The 15,727-nt window shown below is 38.5% G+C and overlaps 1 pseudogene; it reads left to right on the forward strand.

The window, feature by feature from the left end:
• LOC137562262 (dual oxidase 1-like) overlaps positions 1-15,727 on the forward strand; it is a 138,570-nt pseudogene that overhangs the window by 88,089 nt on the left and 34,754 nt on the right.

Consider the following 15,727-nt stretch of genomic DNA (forward strand, 5'->3'; position numbering starts at 1 on the left):
ATTTCCATTTCACAGTAAAAGTGTTGGTGGGAGGTTTATGTATAGTATTTGTAAAAAAAAACAAAATCAAAGTTAGTGATTGGCAGTAAAATATGTTTTTGCATCACAGAAGGGTGGATAGCATTTGGAGGAGCAGATAAGGGGTAAATACAATAATTTCCAGTTCACTGCATGGGTTAATCACTGGACTACTTGGATCTGCAGCAAACATAGGGTCAGACAACACATTTCACAGGCATTTCCTGCTTTATCAGGTCAATAGTAACCACAAAAAGTGCCTTTTTGCCAGAGAGAGTCAGACTCAAGACCCTACTATGTGCAATAAACTCTTGAATCTCAATTGAGACTTATTGGAGCTTTTTTTTTTTTTTTTTTTTTTTTTTTTTTTTTTTTTGCTGCTTTGAAAAACACGGGAGAGGAAAGCCAACTACACCTCTCCTTTTTAATTTGATTCATTTTGGGTGCCTCTATCTACCTATCGTTATTCTGTACAATACTATCCCAAATACTATTATGCATATAATAATATTATATTTCTGTATTCTGAATTTAGGAACTCTAGAAGAGAAATTGGAGTTCATGTTTTCAATGCATGACATTAATGGAAATGGACGTCTTACAAAGGATGAGTTTGTTAGCATGATTAGGTATGTATGTATCTGACAACAAGCAGCATTTTTTAACAATACTGCATTATTCAAAAATTAGGTAAACTGATGGCCAGACAGGGTCTACACAGAAAATAATTTTGTTTAATAATAATGTTGATGCTCGTGCTCTAAAATTGTTTTTGCTTAAGCCATGTACACACTCTAGATGGTTCTTCACTAAGGTGGCCAGTTAGGACTTTATTATTATTAATTTATTATTACTGTATTTATAAAGCACCAACATATTAAGCAGCGCTGGACAACAAATAGGGATGCGTACAATGTAAGCAAGGAGTGACAGACAGAGCGGTCACAAACGGCTATACGACATAGCACAAGTTTATACATGTCAAAGGGGGAAAGGGTGTAAGAAGCACGATCATGTGATTTTACACAGACCCGGCAAATCAAGACTGAGTTAGTCCATGAGAAGGGTGTCATAGCTGGGGTTGCAAGATTAAGAAGTACACACTAAGGGAATGGGGGGGGGGGACCCTGCCAAAGGCTTACAATCTTGGTCTTTTTTTTAAGATGCATACATTTGCGTACAACATTTGCATAATCCTGCATCAACTTGGAACAATTAGCATCTCACTGACCATCCCTACTTACATCTTACCCTTCTCACTCTGTTGTGCACCATGCTAATGCATCGATTTGTGATCCCTACTGGCCACAGTAAATGTGCTTTACTAACACACTGCACAGTAATTATGACAGTATAACAGCCTTCTCCCCCCCCCCTCATTAAATCATGGTACATGAGATGTAAATATCTAAAATCCAGACTTTTATTGATCAGAATGAGGATATATGAAAAATGCACCAGGTTATATATATTTTAACTACAAACACACTGTAGATTGCTGTTACCTGACAGGGATCGGGATTGATCCCTCGGGTGACAGGTCAGGGCCTAATGCTTTAAAGATGCATCAATAGGCTTCAGACTAGGGATATGTCTGTTGCTATGTAGGGGGCACAAAGGATCGATGTGCAGTGCACGATGGAGTGGCTTTATGAGGCAGAAAGAGCAGGGAGAATAATGCAATCGGGTGCTGGTCGCATGTCAAGTTCATTAAAGATCTGGCATGCCGGATCTTTGGGAGACGTTAAGCAGCTGTACACTGTACACTCCCTAGATTCTAAGCAGAATTGAATCTATTGTATGTACATTGCTACATGCTACATTTATTTTAGAGAGCAAAGGCCATTGTTTGCCTTTATCAGGGATAAATTGATACTTCAGTCTATAAACAATGCGGTTGCACTGGCAGTGTGTACATTACAAAATGTTTGCAATGTATTGTTTACATTACACGAATGAATAAACAGCCCATACTCCTATACTATGTGTTTGCAGTGGTTATCAGCACTTAAATAGAATTAAGATACCAAGTGCTGAGAGTCAAATCCCAACCATAGAAGCAGAAAAAGACGATTTCAAAACAGATCATTCAAGCAGAGATCAGCACACATTCCAGCTTGTGCAGCAGCTTATATAATACATATTGTGATTAACCACTTCAGGATCACAAGTTTTTACCCTTAAAAACCAAAACAACTTTCACATTTCAGCGCTCCTCCCATTCATTCAGCGATAACTTTATTGTTACTTATCACACTGAAATGATCTATACCGTATTTTTCGCACCATAAGACCATCCGGACCATAAGACGCACCTAGGTTTAGAGGGCAAAAAACGGAGAAAAAAATATATACTAAACCTGGTGTGTCCATGGTGCAGGAGAGTCTTGTGGAGCATTCCCCCCAAGCTACCCAAGCTTTGCTGTCCAGCTAATGTAACCCCTGATGCCCTCCAGCTACAATAACCCCCACTGCCTCCCCGCTATAATGACCCCTGCTCCCTGGGTTAGAAAAAAAATACACACCCCTGCTGCACCACCTCCCCAGGCTCCTGTATACCACACAACTGCAAAGAAAAGTCTTTCTGTGATGGTCCCTCTCACCTTCCTGTATCCCCTAGCAACTTTAGAAATAATGGAAAAAAAACTACTCCCTGATATATCCCCCACCCCCTCCTGCCTCTCTCAGCACCTGCTGACAAAAACCATTTTCAGAGGCATCCCATCCCCCCCACTAAGCCTTCTGAAAATGTTTCCCACATGACCGCTTCCTGCCCCCCCCCCCTGTTTCCCGGCAAGTGTAGAAATATAAACAAACCTTTTCTTACATGGTTCGCTACCTCCCCCCCGCCGCCCCACCTATATCCCCGGCAAGTGTACAATTAAAAACAAACATTTTCCAACGTGGTCGCTACCTCCCCCCAAGTCCCACCCCGCGCTGCTAAGCCTCCTTTTTCCCGGCAAGTGTAGCATAAGCAAAGGGTTATTAAGCAGCGGCTCCTTCTCCTCTAAGGTACCTCTGTCCCTACGGACAATTGCAGAGTGAAGCGCTACAGCGGAAGCCATACCTGTTCTACCCGGCGCGATCCACCTCCTATGGTCCTTCTCATGCCGAAAGCCTTGGGCGATCCTCCTCTTGCGGTCCTTCTCATCCCGACAGCCTCGCTGGCGCCCTCTCACTGCGTGACCTGACGCAGAGGTCACGTGACGTAACCAGGGGTCACGCAGTGAGAAGGCGCCAGCGAGGCTGTCGGGATGAAAAGGACCGCAAGAGGAGGATCGCCCGAGGCTTTCGGCATGAGAAGGACCATAGGAGGTGGATCGCGCCGGGTAGAACAGGTATGGCTTCCGCTGTAGCGCTTCACTCTGCAATTGTCCGTAGGGACAGAGGTACCTTAGAGGAGAAGGAGCCGCTGAGACCACGGGGGGAAATGTTTGTTTTTAATTGTACACTTGCCGGGACATAGGCGGTGGGAGGGGAAGGTAGCGGCTATATGGGAAAAGGTTTGTTTATATTTCTACACTTGCCGGGAAACAGGAGGCTTGGCCGGGGGCTGCTGATGTGTGTGCAGGTCGGACGGGACACTCCTGGCACTAGCAAAAATGTACTATTAGGACCATAAGACGCATGCACTTTTTCCCCCCAGAAAAAGTGCGTCTTATGGTCCGAAAAATACGGTATATTGTTTTTTTCGCCACAAATTATGCTTTCTTTGGGTGGTAGTTTTTGCTCTGAATTATTTTATTTTATATGCATTGTAAAGGGAATAATAAGGAAAAAAGAAAAAAAAATATTATTTCTCAGTTTTCAGCCATTATAGTTTTAAAATAAAATGTGCTTTGGTACATAAAACCCACACATCTTATTTTCACATTTGACCGTTTTTTTACAACGTTTAAATTGTGTCCCTAGTACAATGTATGGTGATAATATTTTAACTGGAAATGAAGGAGCATTTTTCCATTTAGGGATTTTTAATACTTTTTCACTTATTACAAGAACTTTTTTTGAAAAAATATACTCATGACATCCGTATTACAAAAGTCCCTAAGGTAACTATTTATGTAAAAAAAATTAAATGATGTAATTTTTTTTTTTTTAAAAGTGTTTTATTTCTGTAACTGTAGGGCAGGGATGGAAGGGGTTAAAAGTAATAAAATAAAATACAAATAATAATAAACTTGCTATGGAAAACAGTATAGTGGCATAAATAGGTGTATTTTACTTTTTGGCCACAAGATGACCGTGTTTCTATTAATAGAACACAGCCGAACACGGAAGTGTCGGGTCTCAGAGCTTATGCGACGTTAACAAGCTCTGCGAAGACACGAGAACGGTGATCGGGATTGAGAATCAAAAGGTTCTCACATCCTGATCACAGATGGAGGGGGCTGCGACTGTGGATCGGCGAAAAAAAGCGCGGGGATCATGAATGCGACGGTAAGGCAGCAGTACGCATATCTACGCCCCTGATCCGAAGTTTAAAGGGGCGTGGATATGCGTACCAAGGATCCTAAAGTGGTTAATATACTTGCATTTCAAAACATAAAGTATCAACAAACACAGCTGATAATGATTTTTCCCTTTTGAGTCTTAAAACAAGCCATTAATAACCACCTAAGTACCAGGGGTGTCTGCCCTTTTAAGAACCATAGACCGCTGGTACTAGAAACAGCGGAATACTAATGAATACCGATGAATCGCTGCACATATCCGCTGCAATCACCATCCACGCCACACACCGGGAACCTCAGCCACCCACTCTGCCATCTCTATGACAGCAGATTTCCTGTGAGCCAGTCAGGAGCCGCTTTCATTGGCTCCTGAACCTGCCTATCAATGTAAGCCAATGGGAGCTGCTTAGCAATGAAATCAGCTCCTGACTCGCTCACAGGGCTCTGGCGTTATAGTGACAGCAGAGCGAGTGAGCTGCGGCAGGGAGACAGCGGCAAGATCGCCGGCATCTACGAAAATGGCGATAACACGTGGCATTGGTGTACTGAAATCTACGACCTGCCAGCCAGATAGCCATCAAAACAGGGCGTAGATTTCAATTAGTGTGGTCCTTAACTAGATAATTTAAGTTTTGTTTTTTTTTTGTTTTTTTTATGTAACATTGGAATATTGCTTAGCAATCATTACTTCCTGAGTGGTTACCTTTATAATAGTTTCACAGGCAACACATGTGGTGATTTTGAATAGGTATCGTAATTATTTAGTAGAGATCATTAACATGACTGGCAATTATAATATTGGGGATATAATGCCACCAGAACTGATATAGGGATTGTCTGAAGAATTGCTAGTCATTTTCTCTTTGATATGAACAGTTATTTTACTGTTTTCAGTTCAGAATACTGGATGTAATCTATATATTGGGCACAGTCCACAAAGAAAATGAGACATTTCTAAATAGAAACTTCTGCACCATTTTGAAATTACTTCACATTTAAAGTGGGATTATACTCCAAAAACTAAAATTTCAGTAACTACTGTTAGGTACATAAAATAATATTTGAAAGCATACCTGAGCATTCTCAGTATGTAACAATGTTTACTTTCACTGCAGAGAGCAGAACAAGCTTGCTTATCTCTGGCTAATCGTCAACTGTCATCATTGCGGGTCAAGCAACACTCTCTGCATGTGTCTTGATTCTGCTCCCTCTTCCCTTGCTCCCTCCAATTTTGTCGGTAATTATTTAATTTGTAGATGAGCCAGAGATAAGCAAACCTGTACTGCTCTCTGCAGTGAAAATTTCTACACACAGGTAATACTTGAAAATGCTTTCAAATGTTCTTTTATGTACCTAAGAGTAGTTTCTGAAATTATTAGCTTTGGTAGTATGATCGCACTTTAAAAACACTTTTCATGATTTTTTTCCATCTGCCATGGGGTGTATACATAAGAACAAATGGCCATAAGTTGGATTGGTGTGCATAAATCAGGGATATTGAGCTGTTTCTTTCTTCTTCTTCTTCTTTTTTTTTTGCATTCAAAATAAATGTGAATTAGGGCAAAAATAACTTCTAATTCCTCACACTTCTGTGAATTGATCCAATTGTCATTCATTGTTTTTCTATGGATAGATTTAACAAAGTTTATGAGAGTTGCTATGCATTGTAGGTCTTTCAGTCAAGTATCAAGCTTCCTCTCAAAAGATCAGACAGAACAAGTGATTGAGAGCATGTTCAGTGAGGCTGGACTTCCCTCTAGACAAGAGATCACATGGGAGGAATTCTATGCTGTCTTCAAGCAACATTCGAATGTATTAAATTCCATGACACTCTACCCACAAGGTAAAGAAGTGTTGATCAAAGGCTCTGTGGCTATGGAAGTCTTACAGACAGTGGACTGTGTCTGTGACCTCACCATCTGCTGGTGACTTGAATGCACGTTTGGGTGACTGGTTTTGTAATCAACGTGTTATTTATATGCTTTAAAATAGAATAATATTTTATCAGCATTATAGTATCGTTCCAATTACATCATTTCACTTCCATATAATTAAGATTGTATCATTGATGAACACCTTTATCTATTTCCAACATAGCTTCGAAGCAATCACTGCAACTGAATATAGCCACTAATTAAAATAATCCCTACATTTTCCTGAGATCAGTGTTGAACTTGTCACTTTCTGCAATAGAAGTATGGGAAAATGTTTCATTCAATACATGTAAATGTGTTTTTCACATGAGTTTTCTCATAGGATATAATTTTCCATCTCCATTTAATTAACTTTTCAGCACTTTGCAATTAAAAGAGTACCAAAAAGTAGGTGTAACATTATTGTTAGAATTCTCTAGCTTCCTGGTGGTTTAACCACTTCACCCCAAGGCGCATATTACCCTAATGGACAGGAGCGATTTTCACCTTTCAATGCTTATCCCTTTCATTTGCCAATAGCTTAATCACTACTAATCACAATGAAATGATCTATATCTTGTTTTTTTCACCACCAATTGGGCTTGTTGGGGTTGATATTTGTTTTCAGTAATTACTTTATTTTCTATGCATTTTAAAGGGAAATACAAGGAAAAAATGAAAAAAATACACTATTTCTCCAATTTCATCCCCTATGGTTTTAATACAAACACTGCTACTGTACATAAAACCCACACATTTTAACATTTTAACTGACTATTTGTGCTGGTTATCACAAGATTTTAATTATGTCCCTAGTACAAAGTATGGTGACAATATATAATTTGAAAATTAAGGTGTATGTTTCCTTTGGTGGTTTTTTTCCCCACTATTTTCACGTGCACGGGAATGCACATGCACCCGCGTGCACTGTCTGACTTATAAAAACGTCCTGGAGCCATTAAGAGGCTCTAGCAGGACGTTTTTATAAGTCAGCATGTCATTAAGTGGTTAAAAGGTATTTTATTGACAAGTTGTGTGAATATCACCTAGGAAAGAACCTTGGAGGAAAAGTGAATTGCATATGGGTCAATGGCCCATATGCAATTAACTTTTTCTCCCGAGTTTTCTCATAAGTTATATTTATAAACTTGTCAATAAAAATGCATTTTAAATCACCAGCAAGCAAGAAGATACTGAAAATAGTTTCGATAGTACTTATTCACCTACTTTTGGGTACTTTTTCAATTGTAAAGTGCTGAAAAGTTATTCCTAATAAAAGACGAAAAATTATCTCCTACGGTAGGAGAAAACTCAGGAGAAAAAGTTAATTGCATATGGCCCAAAGTGTTTAACTGACAATTTGCTGACGGTAAATATGTTTTTATTTTAAATGTTCACTAGCTCCAACCAGCAAAAAGGGGAACCTTCACTACGAAGTGTCATTTATAAACAGAAAAAGTGAAGATGAAAAAAGGTAAATAAATAAAAAGTTTCACGAGTTGCTATGTATGTGGGAGCAAATGAAAGATGTGGTCAAACCTGATGGTATCTGTGCAGCTCTTTTAAAAATGCTTTGTGCCACCTGGAAACTGATCAAATTAAAATCAATAGTCCTATGTCTTGAATGTGATCAAAATATATATTGACAAGTCAAAATTCCTTAGTTTTCCACATGTTTTTTTAAAGTTTTTTTTTATTTTCAAAGAGAAATTAGATCAAGAGTAGTACAGAAAAAAGAAAACATCAAGCTGTAGCAGTATGTTATAACAGTAAAATATACATCAGACGTAAGCAAGTGCAATAAAAGGCTGCAAACAGGTGCAACACTAAACAACATTTTGTTTAGTGTTAAAGGAAATCAGAAGTGAAAATAAACTTATGATATAATGAATTGGATGTGTAGTACAGAAATAGAACATTAATAGCAAATATACGAGTCTCACATTGTTTCCAGTCCAGGAAGAGTTACAAAACTTCAGTTGTTATCTATGCAAAAACAGCTTCTCCAGGCTACAGTACATTTTCTGAAGCACTTATACTTCAAAGAAACAGTGAAAGAAAAACTTCAGAGAAGATTTTACTGCAGAGAAGTTCAAAGGGTCATACAATCTGCTCTGTTTCATAGTTCAAAATACAGAGTGTAGTTTGTAAACTGCAAATATTAGAGAATAATGCAATGTTACAAAAAAGATCCATAACTGAAAAATAAAAATATGAGACTATTATTCTCCACTAATCTTCCTATCCTTATCTGTACTACATATACAATTCATTATATTGTAAGTTTTTTTTCGCATTAGTGTCCCTTTAATGGCTTATATTGTTTAAGGATTTAATACTGACTATCTGTTCTGCATAGAAATAATGGAAGCAATATCTATTCAGTGGAGGCAGATGGACAGGAACTTCGGAGAAGAGCAGGCAGAAGGTAAGTACTAAATAGTACATATGGAGTTTTGTAACCTTTCAAAATGAAATCTAAAGTTATTTTAAATTCTTCTTTTTCCTTTTCTTTGTTTAATGTCTCTTAGTAACATTAATTATAATGTGAATAACCCAAATGTGTACACCACCGCAACAAGACAAAAATATGAATCAAGCAAATTTCAACAAAAAATCCAGCAGTTTAAGCGCTTAGTTGAGAACTATAGACGCCACATTGTATGCATTACAATATTCTATGGGATATCAGCTGGTGTGTTTACTGAACGGGCATACTGTAAGTATGAAGCCATATTCTATGTATAATTTATTATTTGTCAAAAAAATAACAAAAGTTTAGGAATGACAAAATACTGTTATAAAAAGGATTTGTCAGATTATAAAATTCTACAGATTGGGTATTTCACATTTAGCCAGGGTGCAGGTGGGTTACAATCTATGCAGTTGTATTTTGTTGGAGGGGAGGGGGGCAGACGTCATTTCACTTGTTACTGAGATCTGAAAGTGCAGCAAAATCTTTCTAATGTGTAGACAGAGAGCATAAAAAGTATTTTTTTAGCAGCATAGGAAGATGCAGGCAGATATGTGAAGCTTTCATTGCTATTATCTGTGCACCTCCTGTGAAAATACACACATACATAAATATCAACAAATGTTTTAAGACTTATCTTGTTTATCCAAAACCAAACCAAAAAATTTTTTTAGTGTGACCTGAAAGTATAAAAATAACTTTAAAGGACAACTAAAGCAAGCGGTGTATTGAGGCTGCCATATTTATTTCCTTTTAAACAATACCAGTTGCCTGGCAGCCCTGTTGATCTATTTGGCTGCAGTAGTGTTTGAATCACACCTGAAACAAGCATGCAGCTAATCTTGCCAGATCTGACAATAATATCAGAAACACCTGATCTGCTGCATGCTTGTTCAGGGTCTATGGTTAAAAGTATTAGAGGCAGAGGATCAGCAGGATGCCAGGCAACTGGTATTGTTTAAAAGGAAATAAATATGGCAGCCTCCATATACCTCTCACTTCAGATGTCCTTTAATTAATTAGCTTTTCTAGCAGAACTCCTAATGATTGATCTTTCACTCAAGCCAGCAGTGGAAAGTTGCAGCTTTAAAAGGTTTAACGCCACAAAACACATATAGAAGAATATTCTGCATGTATAAAAAGAGATCAGTTGAGGCATCTTAATTTATCCCAATCAGGCTCAACATAAAGGATCAAAGCTCAACATAACTATCAAGCCTCATCTACACGGGTAGATGAGGCTGCGATACGACGGCTCGATTAGCCGCCGGATCGCCTCTTCCGCGTCCCCGTGCGGGCGCTGCATTCGATTCCCCACTCGTCCCCGCCGGCGCAGCTTATCTTACGCTCGATTCCCTGCCATTGTCCCCTCCTGGGGAGCGAGCAGGGAATCGGCGGAAGCAAGATCCGTCCTGTGCGGCTCGATTGATAAGGAACATCGCGGCCGCATCTACGCGTGTAGATGTGGCTTAAGGCTGTAAAAGCTGAAGATCCACAAACTAATACTACAGACTCTGGCCCATATGCAATTACATTTTTCTCCTAGGAGATAATTTTTCATCTTCAATTTAAAATAACTTCTCAGCATTTTGCAAATGAAAAAGTACCAAAAAGTAGGTGAAAAAGGAGCTATCAAAATTATTTTGAGTGTTTTCTTGCTTGCTGGGGGTTTAAAATGCATTGTATTGACAAGTTTGAAAATATCAATTACCGCACATATAGCACAAGGAGACTATCAAGACTATGCCCAAATCATACATCTACTTTTTTATTACTTTAGAATTGTAGCCATTTGATGGGGCCTATTCATAAAAAATGGTGGCATTTTGAAAAAAAACATTTCCATTTTTTTTTTGTTCTTCATTTTTATAAGGCTGATTGCTACTTTTTTTTTTCTAATGCTACATTCATAAAAGTGGGAAAAGCTATTTTTGTTCCCTGGTGATCAGGCATTGAAACGTGGACTATTACTGTACCGTAATCCTCCTAAAGTGGCCATTCTGTCACACTGAAATGTGGAAAGCCTTAATCTGTACTCACAGACAGCCTACTCTTTGGCTTTGCCAAAGTGCTGATAACAGCAAAAGTGCAAAAGGTGTTTGAGACAAGTACCACTGTTTTCCACTATGGAAGCATATTTCTTATGGGATCCTAAAAAGAAATTCTGCACACTTAGACTGTATTTGACATTTACTCATAAACTAATGTCTCCTCAAAGTTGAATAAGTGCTTTGTTATTATTTCACACACTTTTTTTTAACATCTATGTGACTTACTATTTATGCTCTCCACAGACTATGGTTTTGCTTCACCATTAACTGGAATTTCTCAAGTTACATATGTTGGTCTTATTGTGTCTCGTGGATCCGCAGCCAGTGTCTCATTCATGTACGCTTACATTCTTCTAACCATGTGTCGGAACTTAATAACCTTCCTGAGAGAGACATTCTTGAACCGGTACATCCCCTTTGATGCCGCAGTAGATTTCCACCGTTGGATTGCAATGAATGCACTTTTCCTATCTCGTAAGTACATAGTTTTTACTCATAAAATATTAGGGGAACTATGAAAACATATTATATAGACACATTTTGGCGAAGACATTTATATTTTATCCACTTACATAGGCCAGTAACTCTTTATACCGTGTTACAGTGGTTGTTGAATTTTGCAAAAAGTTTAAACAAATGTTTTGGATAAATGTGTATGGTTATTTATTGAACTTGCTGAGAAATTTGGAAAATCAAATCTGGGCTCAAAAAACTTTTAAAACAGGTGTCTATAGCAAATTTAGTGTTTGCTGTTAAAGGAAGTTTTTTTTATAAGGATTTCAGGGAAATCTCACTAAACCAATAGGAATAAACTGAGAAATTTAGAAAAGTTTTATGGAAATTTGTTTGGGGTAAATATGGAGAGTCTGAGGACTGGTATTGTATTATTGGACAAGCAGAGATAGGAGGTGCACAAGTAATAATCCAATAATATAATCAACTCTAAGTGATGAAAGAGTGGGTATCAGCCTACCTCCATGAAGACTATTAAGTCTTCATGAAGGTAGGCTGATACCCACTCTTTTATCCCATAGAGATGATTCTATTATTGGATCATTGCTTGTGCACCTCCTATCTCTGCTTTTCCAGTTTTTTTCCAACCCAGGACTGGGGTTGGGTTTGTGATTTCATATCAACTTCATTTTTGGGAGCTGCGACCAGTCCATTCTCGAAAGGCCGAGTGGGGGCTGTACTTCTCCACATGCGCATATGGTGGTTGCTGGGTTAGCAACCCTGACTTGTGAGTACCTCACTTATTATTTGTGCACTACCCCCATAGTATTCTAACATACTACACCAGATTAGGCTCCCATTGTCCCTGTGCTTTCTCTTTTTCATGATCTTATCGGAGTGTATTATGAATCAATAGTGATTGTTACATTATCAAAATTCCACATTATATAAACAGTCTTCTGTAATGTATTATTTTATATTGTGTTACAGTTTGAGATACAATTCAAACATAAAAACACAGATTATCAATGACCAACAATTTTTTTTTCAGTTTTCCATACTCTTGGGCATGTAATTAATGTCTACATCTTCACGATTACACCGATTAGTATCCTGAGCTGCCTTTTCTCTCCAGTCTTTACAGATGATGGGTATGTGCAACAAGTAAAGTGAACTATTGGTTACATACAGTACTAGTGGAACATGCAAATGTAAGGCTTTTAAATTAATTAGTAATTGCAATGACATTCTCTATGCAAACTTGACCAACTCTTTGGTGCCATTGTAAGCATAAACTAGCTACATGGCCTACTGACAATCTACTCTGTTTTTGAGAATGTTTATGGCATTGAGAAGAATTGAACATTTAGGGCTCTTTCACATCAGACAACGCGAACAGGAGCCATTCTCCTGCACGCGTTGTCTGCCTGCGGCGTGTCGTAGGGTATCTGCGGTGCGACGCAATCAGCGGCGGTAGCTGGTAATTAAACCTGACGGGAAACGCCGGCTCGCGGGTGCGTTGGAGGAAAAACTGCGCCCGGGTGCGTCGGAACCGCAACGCATCGAAACGCAGCGTCGAGTGTGAAAGGTAAAATGAAAGTCTATGGACTTTCATCTTACCTTGGTTAACGCAAACGGCTACCGTTTGCGTTAACGCACAAAGTCTGCCCTAATGTGAAAGAGCCCTTAGACAGTCTTTCTTCTGTGAATTAATCCAGGGAAGGGACCATTCACAGGGCCATTGCACACTGTGTGCATTGCATAATGCATGCGTTATAATGTGTGTGAACTGCAATGGAGACCAGATTTAGACTGTGAGTTACAATAACACAATCCATTACCGCACAGAAATGTGAACAGCCCCATAGAATTGTGTTGATAGTGAGCGGACATGCAGATTTATTCTGCAAAGCAACAAACGCAGTGTGCAAGGAGTCAGTGCTCTTAGGTGACTGGATACAGAAGAATATAGGCATGGATTGAGATTATGGGTTTATGCGAACAATCCAAAGAAAGATTTCTTTCCTTTATGGTATTGATAGCTCACACCATGCAAGAAATGCCACCAGTAACTAGATGGCCTTTCAGATAATTATTCCTGGTGTTTTAAACATCATTACGGCTTATAGTACAAATGCAACTAATAACTGGTGAATGTGGGCAATGCATTCATTTCAGGAATTGTTGTCGGAAAATTTCTGCTTGAACTGTTTGACGTCATGCCATTTTTATTGCAGTAAGGATCAATTCTTGATAATCATGTACAACACAGTTTTCAGATAATGTAGTGCAGAGTTAAGAGTTTCTTATGATAATCCATTAAAATTGACACAGATACTGTGTCTGATATTGTACTTTGTACTTTTAGCTTAGAAATGTTTTATTTGCTCTCCTGGAGAAGTCCTGTTATTAGAACGATTAAAATGACTATACAGTAAAGGGAAGTTCATGAATGTATAATACACAACTTTCGGTATGCAATGCTGACAGTGATTTGGGAAAGGACAAAAATCTAAATATTATCTTTTGTCATACTCAGGTATAACAAATATTACAATTTACAGTCAAATGCTCATTATTTTAGAGGCAACATTCATTTTTTCTTCTACATTTTTATTTAACTAATTGTTTATTTAACTAATATACTGCAATAAGTATACATAAGAGATAGCACTATTAACAATTAACTAATAATTTTAGTAAAATATCCTCAGATCTGATCTAATATAATTAACTGTGCTTATCTAGAACCATGGAATAACATCCCTATTTATCATAATAATGTAATCACACTAGTGTATGTTACTATCCCCACATCCCTTAAGAAAGGGTAGTCTCGATTCGAATACGTTTTGACAGTTCATGGGACTTTAATAGGGAAAAACTGTATATTAATTAATACCCTACAAAATGAAAAAAAATCTCTCCGGCCAGATCATACAGTAAATTAAAAAAATAAACACTTTATTTGTTACAAAAGACAATGCACTATTATTAAAATGTGTATATATACAGTTACAAGGAATACCACAGGTACAGTTAGTCTATTTCTCACAGTGGGCCTGATGCTATTCACTTTTTTTCCTAAGTTTTCTCCTAAGAGATAATTTTTCATCATCCATTTAAATGACTTTTCAGCACTTTGCAATTTAAAGTACAAAAAGTAGGTAAAAAAAATTACCAAAAGATTACACACTTCGCGCTGACTAGGAACACAATAAATCAACCCGCACTGGCTCGCCCCTCTGTTTGCAATAGTAAATAACACCAATTCAGAGGTTGGCGCCCACAATGCCACCTACCCTCCCTCCTTAACTAAATAAAATGCAGTGTTCCCCTTTAGAACCCAAATATATGCACAATGTCCACTTCACAGTTGTACAACCAGCTGCATTATAAACCGATTCCAATTCCAAGAACGACAGTCTGTGTATGCTAGGGGGTCCTATTACAGGACACACGCGGCCTGAGCAGGACACACGCGGCTACGGCGGGATCCAGGACGCCATAGGAGGGCAAAACTGACTGAGCGCGCGGCGGTCAGAAGTCCACCAGAGGCGAAGGGAGACCCAAGCCAGCCGGCCACCTTAGCGGGGGAGAGCCCACAGGATAAATAACTCTGTGTGAGATGACATTGTGGAAATTCTAAGTGCAACTGATTTTAAAGTTTTAAATTAAAGTGACAGTATTACGCTGTGTGGAGTATTTTTATTGAGGTTCATTAAGGAGGATATAGAATATATTGGATTTCCGGAAGGCTGTCGGATTTTGCCAGAGGGGTGAGGGACGACCCTGTGACTGCCCCAAAGCGCCATCTGACCTATCAGCAGGTCTAAGCATCTGGTGAGTGTATCTCATAGAGGTGTGGTGACGGGCCTTGTCTTTTGGATATATGAATCTGCTAGCAATTTAAGAAGTGTGATCTATGATTGAATACAGACTGTAATAGGACCCCCTAGCATACACAGACTGTCGTTCTTGGAATTGGAATTGGTTTATATTGCAGCCAGTTGTACAACTGTGAAGTGGACATTGTGCATATATTTGGGTTCTAAAGGGGAACACTGCATTTTATTTAGTTAAGGAGGGAGGGTAGGTGGCATTGTGGGCGCCAACCTCTGAATTGGTGTTAAAAAAAATTACCGTCAAAATTATTTTCTTGCTTACTGGTAGCTTAAAAGGCATTTTATTGATAAGATGTGAAAATATGAAAAAGTGAATTGCATCAGGCCCAATATATTATACGATATTAATCTACTAATATAACGATGTATAAGTAACACAGTTCAATACTTTAGTTGAATGCCATAATTATGGAATGTCTCCCTCTTAACATTTATGTCCACCTATACAACTAAGGAGGAT

This window comes from Hyperolius riggenbachi, chromosome 3, assembly GCF_040937935.1.
Source record: "Hyperolius riggenbachi isolate aHypRig1 chromosome 3, aHypRig1.pri, whole genome shotgun sequence".
NCBI lineage: Eukaryota > Metazoa > Chordata > Amphibia > Anura > Hyperoliidae > Hyperolius > Hyperolius riggenbachi.